Source organism: Micrasema longulum, unplaced genomic scaffold, assembly GCF_059751315.1.
Source record: "Micrasema longulum isolate JH-2025_06_02 unplaced genomic scaffold, ASM5975131v1 h1tg001302l, whole genome shotgun sequence".
Lineage (NCBI taxonomy): Eukaryota > Metazoa > Arthropoda > Insecta > Trichoptera > Brachycentridae > Micrasema > Micrasema longulum.
In genome coordinates, this window is record NW_028278489.1 from 132,484 (window position 1) to 148,402 (window position 15,919).

Genomic DNA, 15,919 nt, shown 5'->3' on the forward strand with positions numbered 1-15,919 from the left:
TTTTAATTGAGGATTTAATCGTTTTAACATCAAAATCATCTAAATCTCAAGTAAAAAAAATATTTGCAAATATTTGAATATTTATTTTCATAATTTTGATTAATATTGTTGAGAAATCAAACACCGTATATAAAAAACGTAAATAATTTTACAGTAATTTTATTTGAAATAAATGAACATAAAGACAGTTAGTTGATTCCGTTATTTAAATTATTTTATTTTATTTTTTATATTTGTTTTCTTATGTTTTACCAAAATATTTCCATTTTGATGGCCATTTTTAGCGAGCTGTAAAAAACACTGTATTAAAAATGGAAATCAAGTTGTAGTAGAGTGGGGTTCAAACTACAGATGAAAGTAATCGACTAAATTTACTAATAGAATGATTAGTAATTGAAATAATGAAATAATCGAATGAATCATTCGAATGAATCATTTATTTCCGGTATACCATAGACAATAGACACAAAAAATTATTCATAGACAAACTCCGTTTTCTGGGAGAAATATCCGTGCTTTAGGAATGCAAGGTACATTTTTTTCCTTTATTAGAGCATTCTACCAAAATGTGATAACATCGGCCAAAAACAAGTTACATAGATTTACAAATTAAAATTAAAAACAACACAAATAGAAAGGAATGACAATATGAACACAAGCTAAAAATGTTACCTGGATTATATGAAAACTTCAAGTTAGTTACATTCTAGAATATTTTCAAATGTTTCTGAATTTTTATTTATCTAAAACTAATAATATTACTTACGAAAAACTAAAGTCTCATTATAGCATGTATTTTATTTCTAGCAAGTCGCAATATTAAAAACATCGTGTGTTTATTGTAAATAACCAGTGTAAATATAATATCAATACTTTTTCTTTTATTAAAAAAGAATGTAGATTTTTAAACAAATAAATACGTACGTTAGAAAATTGAAAATATCGTCTTAAATTTGTTTTTTCGCATTTATTTAAAATTTTGTGAAATAATTTTTAAATTTACAGACAGCAGTAAGCATAACCATAAAAAACACATCAGTTGAACTCTTTTGCATCTTATTTACAAAAAAGGCAAAATACATGTCATGTCAATAATTCTAATAATAATAAATAATATTATTTGGCCATTCAGATCATTAGCACATCTAGGTTTAATTACTATTAGCGTTATTTTTTTTATTATTTGTCTTTTGTCACGGGTCAATTACAATTTTTCATAGGTGAAAATTATGACGTTTAATTTCCAAATCGTAATTACATACGTAATCATATATTTTTTAAACAAAATATTTATTTACCGCGATATTTAATCGAAAATGATTCCCAAAATGCGTACACTGCCAAAAATATATTTATAATATTCATAACAATATTTTACAGTTCAAATTTAATTGAATCCGTTATTTGGTTTGTTAAATAAAATTATCACTTTTGAAATTCGTTAATTAAATAATTCCATGCTGGTCTCATTGTTTTGTAAATGTCAGTTTGACCACTGCAAGACCAGTAAACATTTCCAAAAGACAAAAAACTTAATAATGACCATAAATTGTGCAGAGTAATTTAATAATAAAACCACTTTCAGTCTTACATTTCTAGGTTTATGTAAAATATTTTAATTTTATTATTACTCCTAGGCGTTAATTTGTATTTTAATAGTTAAAATTTATCATTATAAGATTATGTTTGTTTCGATTATTTTGTTGTAATTTTTCTAGTTATTAAGTTCTATCTTCCTTTTAATATTTTATTGTGAGTTTCTTTTTTCTGTTGAATGGGCGCTATCAGGTTTTGGTGGGTTTTTTTTTGTTGGTGCCTATTTCAATTTATGTTGAAATATTGTTAGTTTAGTTATATGTTTATTATTACAATTATTATTTTATGTTATTCTTGCATATATATATTTTTTGTCTATTGTTTATATTTACATTTTTTTCCTTTATTAGGGCCTTCTACCAAAACATGATAACATCGGCCAAAAACAAGTTACATCAATTTACAATAAACATAAGTTGTTGTTCCTCTCTGATTGTGTTGCTCTTATGTTTATTGTAAATTAATGTAACTTGTTTTTGGTCGATGTTATCATGTTTTGGTGGAAGGCTCTAATAAAGGTAAAAAATATATGTTGGTATGCTCATGTTAGAAATTTTATTTTACCAAAACTAACAATATTATATGAAAAACAGAAGTCACGTTCTAATACGGATTTTATTTCTAAAAAGCTGGGTCGCGAATACGAAAAAAGTCGTGTGTTTATTGTAAGTAACCGTAATAAAAAAGTAATACAGCAAAAATATTTTTTTAAAAACAAACTTATACTGATTTTCAAACAAACAAATCGGAAAATGGAAATATGGTTAGAAAATTAAAAAATACCACCCGTATTACAGATTTAAAAAGCAACAAATTATAAACCTACATAGGTAGGTACGTCAGTTTGTTTTTTTTTTAACTATGGCAATAATAATGTAAACCATGATCCTTACTTTGTGGTATTTTGAAATATTTACATGGGTATAATTATGGTCTGTGGTTATCATTGCTTGATATAACCTTATATTTATCCGTCAAACAGAGGATGAAAATTAAAATATTTTTGTTTCATATTTATTGTTTAGGTAACGCATGTAAAACTACAATCAGCTGTTATTGTGTTGATATTTCAGATCGGATGGATTTGATATCACAAAATTTAGTACACAAATAGGCTAGCAGTAGACCCATAAACAATGACGTCACTTTATTTTATTGTTGAGTAATGCATTTTATTATTTACCATGCATTTTTATTTTACCTGTGCTGACATAACTACAAAAAACAAAAGCATTTTATTTCAGTCTTCACACACGTCTGCCAGATCCCAGCGCCCATTACGTCATTACAAATTAGTTGGCGATGAAAGTAGTCGTCGGCGTAAAGCTCGTCCATTGGTCTATTTGCATTCGAATGAATTTTACGCACGCCTATTGGTCTATTTGCATTAGAGTGAATTCATTAGTTTGGAAATGACTTATTCATTTATTGGGCACAGTTACTAATTCATTCGACTACATTACTGCATTCGGGCTTTCATTCGACTGAATTTAGTAATTGAATGTAGTCGACTACTTTCATTCGACTACTTTCATCGCTAGTTCAAACCGCAAACCTTTGATTCGTAAGTAGTTGCTTCATGTATAATACCTCTCATGTACAAAAAACCTAATCAACTTCAAATTAATAATGTGAATATTCAATTGCTATTTCTTGCTAATTCATTTCATCCCATCCCTCATCCTTTTCCTCCTTTGCTGTGCTTCTCTTTTTATTGTACCGTAAGTTCTTAATAATTAAATCACTTCTCTTTTTAAGGCATGTAATTGTCATAATATTTTTTTTATAAAAACTTGAATTCGTTTTATACGTGTTTTAAAAAAAAATAATGAACTTTAAACTTTTTTATCTTGCGTTTTTTTTTCTTTTTTTTCAACAGTGTTTTGAATGTGTTCAGATGTTTATGAACAGGCTGGATTTTACTCCTTAGAAAATTATAAAGATCTAAATTTGTTGCAACAGAGCGAAAAATCATTTTTGAGAAGGGAATATGGAAGTCTAGGCATTTACAGGGCTTATGATCCATTGGATAGCCCTGTTTCTTCTCAAAAATGTTTTTTCTCTCTGTTGCAATAAATGTATATCTAAAAGTTTTCGTTCTGTTTAATGTTAAAAGCTAATTGTGATATTTTGGTAATTTAGGAAAAGAAGTACCTAAGGGAGGTTCAGGTACTCGGGAATCATTATGAGATGGAATGATGCAATGGTTTATGTCGCACAGCCTTCTTTAATGTATTCGTATCTATTATGAGATGGAATGATGCGATGGTTTATGTCACACAGCTTTCTTTAATGTATTCGTATCTATTATGAGATGGAATGATGCGATGGTTTATGTCACACAGCTTTCTTTAATGTATTTGTATCTTTTATGAGATGGAATGATGCTATGTTTTATGTCACACAGCCTTCTTTAATGTATTGATGATGTTTTTTATCATTTTTGTAAGATTACATGTGATTTGGAAACAAAAAATTTCAAATCAAAATATGATATGATCATGTCTGTTCGGGGGCCTCGAAAAGACAATGTGTTACTTAAAATACACCTTTAAATGAGGTTTTTGAAGAAACAAATAGAAAAAACATAGTTAAAATAAGTAAACTGTTACAAACCATCACCTGTCTTTACAATGTTTTTACAGAAAAGCACACAATGACTAGTAAAATCTAATAATTGTATTAAACCATACCATACATTGTAAAGCCATGTTTGCCGACATTTCCATATCTTCTCAAAAAAATTCTCCATCTCTGCAAAATATCTCCAAATTTGTATTTATTTTTCACATATTGATCTCTTAATATATCTGTACATTTATCTTTTGTTATAGATCCCGTATTACTCCATTCGCGTTCACATTAATTAATGAATTAATTAATTCATTATGGATAACGTATATAGCGCCATTTTCGTAATAAAATACCTCAAGGGCGCTTTACATGGTGATTCTATTGTTAAGTTAATTTAATTGAAGCTTTTAAATTTGTAATTTAATTAAAATAATTTATTTTGTTGTCACGTGCTACGGATTTATTCAAATGATTTAGAGAACAAGTGGGTTTTAAGTTTTTTCCGAAACATCACTTCACTTTCACAGCCTCGCACCTCTGCTGGGAAAGCATTCCATGCCATAGGGCCTGCGACCGCAAATGCGCGTTCACCAAATTTAGTGCGCTGTTTGCGTAGAGGTATAATAACTTTTCCTCTCGCCGTAGACGTAGCTGATCTAAGCGTGAGACGCCTGTCAGCTAGTTCATCTGGAATGCATAGTTCCCTTAGATATTCTGGAGCCGAGTTGTGCAGTGACTTATACATAAGCCAACAGAGTTTGTATTCAACCCTCTGTGGAAAACGTAGCCAGTGTAGTTTCCGAAGTAGTGGAGTGATATGACTGAACTTAGAGATTCCGAAAATAAGTCTCACTGCGGCATTCAATATAGATTGTAGGCGAGTCATTTTGTTCATTGGTAGACCTGCATAGATACCATTACAATAATCGACTCTAGACACTACAAACGCATTTATTAATTGACGGGTGGCATCAACCGGCAAATTTTTGCGTATGCATTTAATTTGTCTCAGCTGGTAGAAGCATGAACTTATCGTTCTACTAATTTGAGCGTCAAGAGATAGGTCAGAATTGAGTAAAACTCCCAGTAGTTTAACGGTGGGTAAAGCGGTGCTCCCTACATTAGGTAGAGCCGTATCCTGGATCAAATTCTGTCGTCTGGCTGAAGCCACCCACAGTTGTTCAGTTTTTGATGGGTTTAATGTTAGTCTGTTTTCAGCCATCCAGTTTCCTATTTTCTTGATGCATCCATCAATTAAATTGACAAGCACACTTCTCTCGCCTGGTTTGCAATAAAAATAAATCTGCGTATCATCTGCATAGCAGTGCGACCACAATCCACATTCTTTGATAATGTTCTCTATATCTTTAGTGTGAAGGAGATAGAGAAGTGGTCCGAGTACTGACCCTTGAGGCACTCCTGTAGACACCCGAAAGTTGGTTGAGCTTTTACCCTGGAACACAACTGCATATTCTCTTTTATTAAAATATGAACTGAACCACATATGTGCCTGATCACACGGATACCATAAGTTTTCTCCAGACGTTCAAGCAAAATATTATGGTCTACAGTATCAAATGCAGCACTCATGTCCAGAAGAGCCATCAACACCAGATTACCAGAGTCCACCGCCGTTATAATGTCAATTAATTAGTCAATAAAAAATGAGAAATAGAAAGTTTAGAGCTTTTCTTTATTTATCTTATTTTTATATTATTCAATAAGTTATCTAAATACTAAATACTTTTGTTTTAATTTGACGTCGCAGTGAATTAAAAAATACGCATATTTTTATAATCCCGGCTTCAATAAATTTTTAGGCTTGTGGCGTCACATTTTCCTCCTGATTGCATTTTTTCTACTACGGTCAACGAAAAAAAAATTGCGTGAATTATGACGACATAGGTGCCTAATGTTTTTGAATCGACATTCCAAATTTTAAACTACTTTTATATTTTTTGTACACTAAAGAAAAGTTAGAATAAAACGAGAAATCTGTATTTAATAATTTATTAAAAAAACATACTGCTTGCATTTTTTCTGTACAACATGATATTATATTTTGATTGTTTTTATTTGTTGTCAACATTATATTATAATTACAAAAATCTTATTTTAAAATGCCTTAATTATACATTACATCCACCCATTCCTTTTAAACAGCCTCTTAAAAGAGCAAAGAAAGAGCTCCCGGAATCGCAGTATTTCTTGACTGATGTCCATTTAGTTCCAACCTTCTGACATTCTAAAAAGGAGTAACAGTTCTTAGGGTCTCCGACTTTACCATTGAGTAGGCAACTTTGTGAAGCTGAACCACAGGCAGCTGTGTTCTTTGTGCAGACTCCAGAAGTAGGATCGAACACCATAAACGGTAGGCAAATATTTTTCATCTTAAGGGATCCAATACACGTGTAATAAATATGGCAATTGGAAGGGTCTCCAAACGGTTTGGTTGTTGGACAAGTGACTGGTTTGGGTGTCGTTGTAGGAATGACAGCAGTGCATTGAAGATCATTCGCATTATTGCAAAAGGTTTCTGGAGGACAAACATCATAAATCTCAAACATAACAGAAGTACCGCCTAATGCATCGCCGATACAGTCAACAAAATGAGTTGAGTTTACGCAAATAAAGGCTTTTCCTTTACAATTTGTTCCAAGCAGAGCTGAAAACGTTTGGTGTACAAAACCAAAGACCACTACCTGTAAAAAAAGAAAACATGTATAAAAAAAAGGTTTCGAATCCCGAGAACATATTTGTGTAATACTAAACATCTAACTGTTTAAACTGAGGTCCCTAAAATGGACTAGAATGTATACATATAATACACATTAAAAATAATAAAATATTGGTATATATTTACAGATTACTCAACGCTTTTGAGGTGAATATCTCAAAAGTGGCGCTATATAATCCAAAATGAATTATAAGTAATAAAAATAACTTTTTTTTTACTGCTTACCAAAACGGATGCGAATAGTAATTTCATCTTGGGTCTGGCCTGTCGGTACTTCTAAGCAGACACATTAATAATTGATACTTTTAACATAAAATGATTTCTTATTTATACTAAAATACGCTGAATGCGCCTATACGGAGATATGGTTATCAAAGGATAACTAAATCTTTGTTTTATCAAAGAATAAGAGTCATTAAACTTTGCATACTTAAGGACTTTATAAAATATGACCTAGAGTTAAAATTAAGTTTCAAATAAAACGAGAGTACTTTGAATAAATACAGTAAAATATATATTTGCACAATGTGACGTACAAATTACTGTGGATAGATACCATAAGAACAATTCGAGCGTACTATATTTTCGACGCAGAGGGGTTTTAAATCGTATGTTTATACATCCAATTTGATGCGTCATGCGTAAGTCCTTCTGAGTAAAACTTGAACAGAATTCCGAACTGACCCGATTTCAATTTAAGATTGTAATTTTTTTTTTGACTGCCCATTGTCATCAAATGATACATACTGAAATAAAGTATTAAAACATATACTCGTACTCGTAGGTCCCGATAAATTGTTAAATAATATATTATTGATTGATTTTGTGTTTATTTTGTAGAACTTCATATTTAAACTTATAATTTAAAATATCAAATACTGATTAATACAATTTCCACAACAATTATCCAAATATATAAAACTATACAGCTTTATTAATTATCTTAATACTTACATGTAATAAATACTTAAATTATTTTTTTTCGAAATTTAAATATAAATACCTAAATTCCCCATTACCTATTAAACACATAGCCTTGCGCTTAACTATTGGTTTTTCCCACAATTATGATTAATGTACATGCTTGAGTTCATAAGATAATTTTTTACTCAAGTACCTTGAATTATATAACTATATAAGGACATTCAATCCATCTAATCTTCACATTCGTTTGAATATGCCTTGTAAAAAAACATTAATCATATACTGACTATTATCATTGTGGTACAGAGTATCTCAATCAATACTTTTTTACATTAAGGTAAGTTCAGGGACCATTGAAAGCCATCTACTTTTACCCGGATTCTTACTGGAGGTCTTGTGTCGTCTTTTCAGATCCGCATATTGTAAAAACAAATTTTAAAATATTATTCCTTGTTGAAACTTGTCATACATCCTCATTCTTCATCCTAAGGTTCATAAACTTGACTGTAAGAAGTCCTCTGATTCAGACAATGTCCTAACGTATCCTTAGTCAAATGTGTAAAAGCTCTAATAGTTCCCGTTTCTAAATTGTTAAACCCTTAATTGCATGGTGTATCTAATTTGATACATACCACAAAAATTACCTCAAATAAAAAATGCAAATGTTTTGTGATGTTCCGAATAAGATACTTAGCTTTAACATTAACCATTCCGCCTATGTATGAACATCCATATGATATCAATTCTTCTATCTGTTAATCTTTCCAAATTTTTGTTATACAGTGTGTAAAGTGGCCACTTAACCAGCCAATGACCGGTCATGTGCCCTGTAAATACCTAGACTTCTATATATCCTTCTAGAAAATATTCTTCATCCATGTTGTAATATTTTATTAAACCCTTTGACAGACTCCTTCGAATAATAAAACAGTTAAAATAATTATATATTGTTTTATAGAAATTTCAGATTAAGAAAATAAATATGGATTTTAACAGTCCCGAAGTCTTGAATTTTATATTTTTTTATGTGAGACGGGGCGGAAAGAGACGAAATATTTATTTATCTGTTGATTCCCACACGTCAAAAGACGTTAGGTTCACCCTTATGCTAATTAAGGTGGACCCTTTTTTTTCTTTCAAAATTCGATTATTTATTCATGCATTCATGCATCAGTTACAAATTTGGAAGAGTTACTATTTTAATATTTTATATGTCCACTTTTGGCTTGCAGCACCATTTTAATGAGTTTTGGCGTATATTCTACCAACGATTGGGAATTGTTATGAATTTTCGAATTTAGAAACCATACTGTATCAAACGAGTGGAAGCGTAAAAAAAAAAAAAAAAAAAACCATACTGTAATTACCAACATGAACAACTTGATTTTGGTTGGGCAATTCACACTTCTAAGTCTCGTCTTGCAAATAGACCACGATCTGGTGAATTTCCAGGCTTGTCCAAATCGGTTAAATCATTGTCAGCTAAGAAATTTTTACAATCTTAGGCGCATAGCAGATTGCAAGATCTTGTTAAAAAATCGGGTTTTTCCTTTTTATTTTTTTAATAAAATACACACTTTTATAGCATAATTATTAATTTTTATGTCCCAACTTGTTAGAAAATTCCGTGTTATGTCGGGACTCTTCTAAACTAAAATCAGTCCATTTATAAATTGACACATCAATACATAATAATTATTTTACACATACATGTCAAAAAATATAATACAGATAGGTTATTCAATAATACATGTTGAAGCAAAGTTATGTTCATGTACCTAAAATTTTAATTAATTTCTTTAATCATTTCATAATTCAATTTAGTAATTACTTAGTAACTATGTTTTACTGTCTCTGGCGCATATTACGAGGGCACGCAGTATGACGATACATTGCCTCTGTCCCTCAAAACCTTTTTTAAAATTTTTGTTATTTTGTCATATAACTTAAAGTTTTAGGTTCAAATGCTTATTTTTTTTTGTTGTTTCTATATATGCCATAGTTTTGATATATTTATAATTATGTACACTTTGTTTAAATATTAAAAAAAAACAAATAGAAAAATTGTAAAAGAGCCTTGCTTTTTACTTTCGCTTTGCATGTGACCGCGAACCCCCAAGCAAAGCTTTCCAACCCCCGGGGAATCGCAACCCACAGATGGCTGCTCGAAATTGTTTAAAGAAAATGTTTAATTTATTAAACGATAACTGTTACTGCTACTGTTATTAAATACCCATCTCTAGTCACAGAGGATATTTTAACAAATTCTGTCGGATAGATTTTTTTTTTTAAGTGTTTTTTATTCATTGTAACACAAAAAATCTCAGTCTAACGAATATTTACTTTTTTTATTTCAAATATTTTTTTTATCACGCTTGAAAAATTTCACGATATACGAGATGCTGGGAACCATAAGAGCTTAAGCAATATTTGACGTCATTTAATCCGAGTATTATTTTTTTATATGCCTCCACTCGTTTGCGAGTGATTTTAGCTCTTAAAAACAAAGATAAGAAATTGAAAGAATATACGCTTTGATGAAACGACAAAAAAGGTTATTTAAAAAAAACCTAAGTTTTAAGCCACATTAACTCAAGCGTCATTATTATTCTTATTAAATAAACTAAAAAGTCTGTATGGGTAAATTAAAGTTTCACAAAAAAATAACGCCAGAGAAACATTATCACCAAATTTGTATGACCTGTCTGTTGACAAATTTGTTTCCTTTTTATTTATGTAAAGAAAAAAACTTAAGGTTAACCGAAGTATTAGTAATTTTATGTATTAAAATAAATCATACGTTCGGAAGCCATTTTGCCAAGAACTATTTAAATGTCGCTTAAGTTCCTTTGGCTCTTAGCGCCTTATATATGGAAAATCTTCAATACATTTTTTTACTGAAACACTAAATCTTGTGAAATTAAGGTTAATAATAGGTTATCTAATTTGTTACTGTATAATGTGTATATTAGGGTAGCAAAGATGAAATATCCAACTACAGACCTATTTGTATTCTACCGTCTACAGTCTACCCTCCCTAAGTTGTTTGAAAAACTTGTACTTGATAACTTAATTATACCTTTAAAACAAATAATTGCTCCTGAGCAACATGGGTTTATTACTGGTCGTTCAACAGTCACCAATCTCATTTTGTACGAGAATTTTATTGCTAGTGCACTTCATAAGATGCACCAGGTCGACGCTATATACACTGACTTCAGTAAAGCCTTTGACAAAGTTTGCCACTCTAACTTGTTGCAGAAACTTGGTCAACTGGGAATACGTGATGAACTCTTAAAATGGTTCATTAGTTACTTATATAATAGAAAAATAGCAGTTAAAATAAATTCTCATATCTCCTATAGTTTTTTAGCAACAAGCGGCGTACCCCAAGGATCACACTTCGGACCTATTTTATTTTTAATTTATATAAATGATATTGTTGAAATTTTTAGCGATGTAAAATATTTACTTTTTGCTGACGACCTTAAACTTTATAGAACTGTTAATAATACTGATGGTTGCAATATCCTGTAGATGAATTTCAACAGAATTCACGGGTGGTACAATTAAAATAATCTTTTTCTCGATATATATAAATAAATGCCAGGTTATTTCCTTTTCAAAAAGTAAGAAGCCTTTAATTTTTAACTATTTGTTGAACCACGCAACAATTGAAAGAGTTGATTTCATTAGGGATCTTGGCGTAATTTTTTATGATAAACTTACATTTATCAAACATATTGACAAGATTTCAAATGAGGCACTAAGTATGTTGGGATTTATTTGTAGGGTTACTAATAAATTTGAAAGTGTCGCACTAATCAAGTCACTTTATTTCTCCCTGGTTAGAAGTCGTTTAGAATATATTTCTCCAGTCTGGTCGCCCCATTATCGTGTACATTCTGATTCACTCGAGCGCGTCCAGAAAAAAATTCTAAAATATATTAATTTTAAACTTCATATTCCAGCTGCTTTATTTAATTATAATCAATTGTTGTCTTCAGCAAATCTTTTAAGACTTTCTGATAGAAGAATCCTAACTGACCTAATATTACTTTTTAAGGTGACCAATTCATTAATTAATTGAGTTGGTGTGTTTCCGTGTACCTGGTCGACATACCCGCCACAGATCTCCTTTTTGTTCTGCAAGTTCTAGAACCAACTATCACATGCACTCGCTTATCCCTAGGCTCTATAGATATGGCAATCAGTATGAAGACAAGGCTGATATATTTGGTTCTGGGCTTAATAGTTATAAAACGAGTCTGATATTTTTTTTCTCTCGCAATATTATTCTTAAGCTTTTCTTTATATTTGAAAATGTTTTTCCTTTTTTGTTTTTTTCATATTTATGTATTTATTTCGTTAATATTTTTGGTTGCTTATGTGTATTTACCTACTTGTTACTATTGTTATAGTTATGCAATTTTGTAATTTTTTGTTATGTTTTTATATATGTATTTTTTTTTTCATATTTATGTTCAATATATGTTAAAGGCAATTTATGCCGTGTATGTCAAATAAAAAATAAAATAAAATGAAGTAAAATAAAAAATATAAAAAATAATATAAAAAAACAGAACTTTTGGATCCAAATTGTTAAAAAAAACTTTGGACTCGCGAGAAATTAAATTGAATGCATTTCTGTAACCATTGTGCACTGTGTATGCATCGATACATGAAGATATTCACATTCTGCATGTTTATAATTGGAATATTTACATGTTTATATTCTAATTATATTAATAAACATAATTATTTAGTTTCATTCCATTAATACGTCACGACAAAACCCGGTCGCTGATGAAAATTTTAAATAAAAGTGGCATGAAACTAAATACATGGTATTATTATTATGATTAAAATGCAGTTACGCCAATAAATGTCAGCATAAAAACTCAATTTATGTTATTATTCTGTAAATATGCAGTAAAATTCAATATTTAAATAGCATTAATAAATATTTCTTGGTTTAACCTTTAAAATGAAAACGAGAAAATTAGTTGCTATATTTTATTTTAGCTCCGAATACATACACATAACAGTATAATTACCCATATGTTTTTTTTAAAAATGCATTTTCTTCATAGATGGATATATTTGAAACAGAAAAATTTATAAACGAAGTGTCTTGAATTTTGGTTTTATTGTCGTCTATGTGGTTATCCATGTCTTCCCCCATGCCTTCCAATAAATCCCCCATTTCCAGGCAAGCACCTTCCAAACATGGAGTGGAAGCTTTGCATTTGAGCGCAGTTATTTTTTGTCGCTACCAACTTCTTACCTTCTTTCTTGCATTCAAAGTAAGTGTAGCAACTCTTTGGGTCCTGGAATTTTCCAGTTCGAAGGCATTTATACGAAGCGGAAGAGCAGTGATCTTTTTTCGTTGTACACATACCAAGTTTGGGGCTAAACACGTAGTTAAATCCACAATCAAACTTATTCTTTTTACTGCGATCGCATTTGTTGTAAACGTGGCAATCATTTTCATCGGGGAATCTATTTCTTATTCTGGGACAGTCTGGGACTTTGACGGTCGTTTTTGGTTTAGTAACTGGCTTCAATGTAGTTTTCGGCTTGGTTACAGGCTTTGCCGTAGTTTTCGGCTTGGTCACAGGCTTTGCCGTAGTTTTTGGCTTCGTTCCTGGCTTCGCAGTAGTTTTTGGCTTCGTTACTGGTTTTGCAGTGGTTTTCGGTTTAGTTGCTGGTTTCAGAGTAGTGGCGATAAACTCGCATTCGAAATTATCTTGATTCAGACAAATAGTTCCCGCCGGACAACTTTGGAGAGTAGTATCCGCTATTATGTTAGTTCCATTATCATAGCAAATAAAGAAGTGGGTTTGGTCTTGGCAGACAAAACTTTTTCCCTTACAATCCAGGCCTTGCGCACTACTGTGTCCAAAAGCCACGAAGAAAATCTACAATAAAACAAGAAATAAAAGTTAGCGCATCCCCTTTTAATCGGTTTTTTTATTTACCTTTATGAAATACCTTAAAGTTTTTATAAAATAAAATACATAAAACGTTCTCTCGCGTCTCATATTTGAGACCAATTGTCACTTTTCTGTGAGTAACTAACTAGCAAAACCCCGCTATCAATGTTATTAATTTAGGAGTGCCTTTTTTAACTATAAGATCAGAAAAGCCCAAACAGCATCATGAAAATATTGCACTGACAAAACACAAGGGGTTGAAATTAAGTGAAAATTAAAAAATATACAAATTAGCAATTTATGTCTGTGACCAGATGGATAAAAAATACAATTTTGTATGCGAAATTAAACCAGAATCCTAGACGAGTAATTTCAACTCGATGACCACTCTCAGGTAAAAAAGAAAAATAATTGAGTGGGAATAAATCAGCCTCGTAGTGGAGTGGCGCATTCGCCTTTTCGCATATCGCCATTCGTTTGGCGATACGAAATATTATTTTGAAATATGGTTTTATACTGCAGTATTTCACTGTTATTAGACTGGAACCTGAAGCGAAAAGTTATCGCCTAACTTTCATGAAACAAATGATCAAAATACGCTGCATTTGGTGTATCAACGTAGTGCCCTATGCACCGTTAGGTGTGAATAGGGATATTATGAAGAATCAACTATTTGATAATCATTATATCAGTGTAATAAATTATTTTTCTTACCAGGACTTGAAAATAGTTTATGGCCTCCATCTTAAATATTATATATTCAAGATGATACAAGCTCTAATAGGTGAACACTGTAAAGTTCTTTAACAGAAATAGCCTTATATATACTCGAGAATCTCACAGATAAGTTCTTGATAAAGTATAAAAAGTAACTTATTTATCTGTTTTTATTTACCAAACACGCTCTAGAAAAATAACAGTCTAAATTATACTTCAATTAAATGCTTTATTGTTTCTGGAAAAAATATAATATTTTTTCATTCACCTGTAATTCGAATAAAATATTTGTTAAACAAATGATAAATCTTACAGAGTTTTCTCGATTAAAAATAGCATAAAGTTTATCAATTTCACACATAAAAGATATGTCACATACTCGTAGATACGAGTATTACCTATATTTGATGTAAAAGTTTTCTTCTAATCAGTCAGAAGCCCTGCAGGCGCATCTGTCGCACGCGAATAATGCAAAACGTCAATTTTTTGTAAGATTTCTTTCAGTGCATACTTTATATTCTTATACAGGGCGAATTGTTATCCCAGTTATTTAATCCCAGTAAGCTAAAACTCCAAGAACGAATATTTAAATAAATATCATTATGAAAAAGTTTAGACATTTATGAAATAGTTTGAAAGATGTTGACCTTTTTTACCTTAATCCCTACATATGTAGACGTACATAATATGTAGGTGTCGACATGAAATAATGATTATGTTTACTAGTCTAATTGGTTTCAACAATTAACGTATACAATCAGAGACAAGTATTTTTTATTTTAATCCAATAAAATAATTTTCTGGCAAAACACATTTAAGGTGACACGCCATTAAATTTTTTTTTAAATAAAAAAAATCAACATTCGTACATTTGTTTAGCTTTATTTATAAAAATCAATAGAAACATAATTATTTTACACATGTTTGCTAATAAATGTATGTAAACCACTTAACTATCGAGTTATACGTCACGTCGACCGGTTTCAAGGTTACTACAACCTCCTCATCATACTAATTTAAAATCAAACGCGATGCTAATCAATAATACCTATATTATAAAATGTTTAGAGAAAAATATTTCTTTTTGCCTTAAATTATTTGTTAAAATATTGTTTGTATCTTTTTCCTTTCTTAACATCTCAATTTATTATTTGTTAATCTTTTTTATGATTTGTGCTCAATGTTAAATCCTAAAAACGAAATTCAATACCTTTTGTGTAATAATTGATCAGAACATGGAATAGCTACTTCGCAGAAGAGCCTGGAGCCTATGGGAACGCCTGAAAAGCTCTAACACGCTTCTCCAAGCCACTGCAGGGTGGATCCATTCACCCCTGTTCGAGCGACAGCTGGAAATGCTGAGTCCACCATAAGGACATACTATAAGATAATTTACTTTATTTTGTCTCTTTTATGCAAAAAATCATTCGATTAT

General features: G+C 30.6%; 3 long non-coding RNA genes across 5 annotated transcripts; 1 reads left to right on the forward strand and 2 right to left on the reverse strand.

Moving 5' to 3' along the window:
- The first annotated feature begins 1,995 nt into the window (after positions 1-1,995).
- Positions 1,996-6,873, forward strand: LOC148275995 (uncharacterized). Its single transcript, XR_015823890.1, has 2 exons — positions 1,996-3,160; positions 4,431-6,873. It is a non-coding gene; the product is annotated as an uncharacterized LOC148275995 (long non-coding RNA).
- Positions 6,165-10,060, reverse strand: LOC148275996 (uncharacterized). Its single transcript, XR_015823889.1, has 2 exons — positions 7,133-10,060; positions 6,165-6,872 (listed from the first exon to the last, which is right to left on the reverse strand). It is a non-coding gene; the product is annotated as an uncharacterized LOC148275996 (long non-coding RNA).
- Positions 10,061-12,833: 2,773 nt separating this feature from the next.
- On the reverse strand, positions 12,834-15,709 carry LOC148275997 (uncharacterized). 3 transcript variants are annotated; one of them, XR_015823887.1, is made up of 3 exons: positions 15,695-15,709; positions 14,482-14,672; positions 12,834-13,752 (listed from the first exon to the last, which is right to left on the reverse strand). It is a non-coding gene; the product is annotated as an uncharacterized LOC148275997 (long non-coding RNA). The 3 variants fall into 3 exon arrangements; XR_015823888.1 differs by lacking the exon at positions 15,695-15,709 and adding an exon at positions 14,798-14,812; XR_015823886.1 differs by lacking the exon at positions 15,695-15,709 and adding an exon at positions 14,753-14,767.
- Positions 15,710-15,919: the final 210 nt, after the last annotated feature.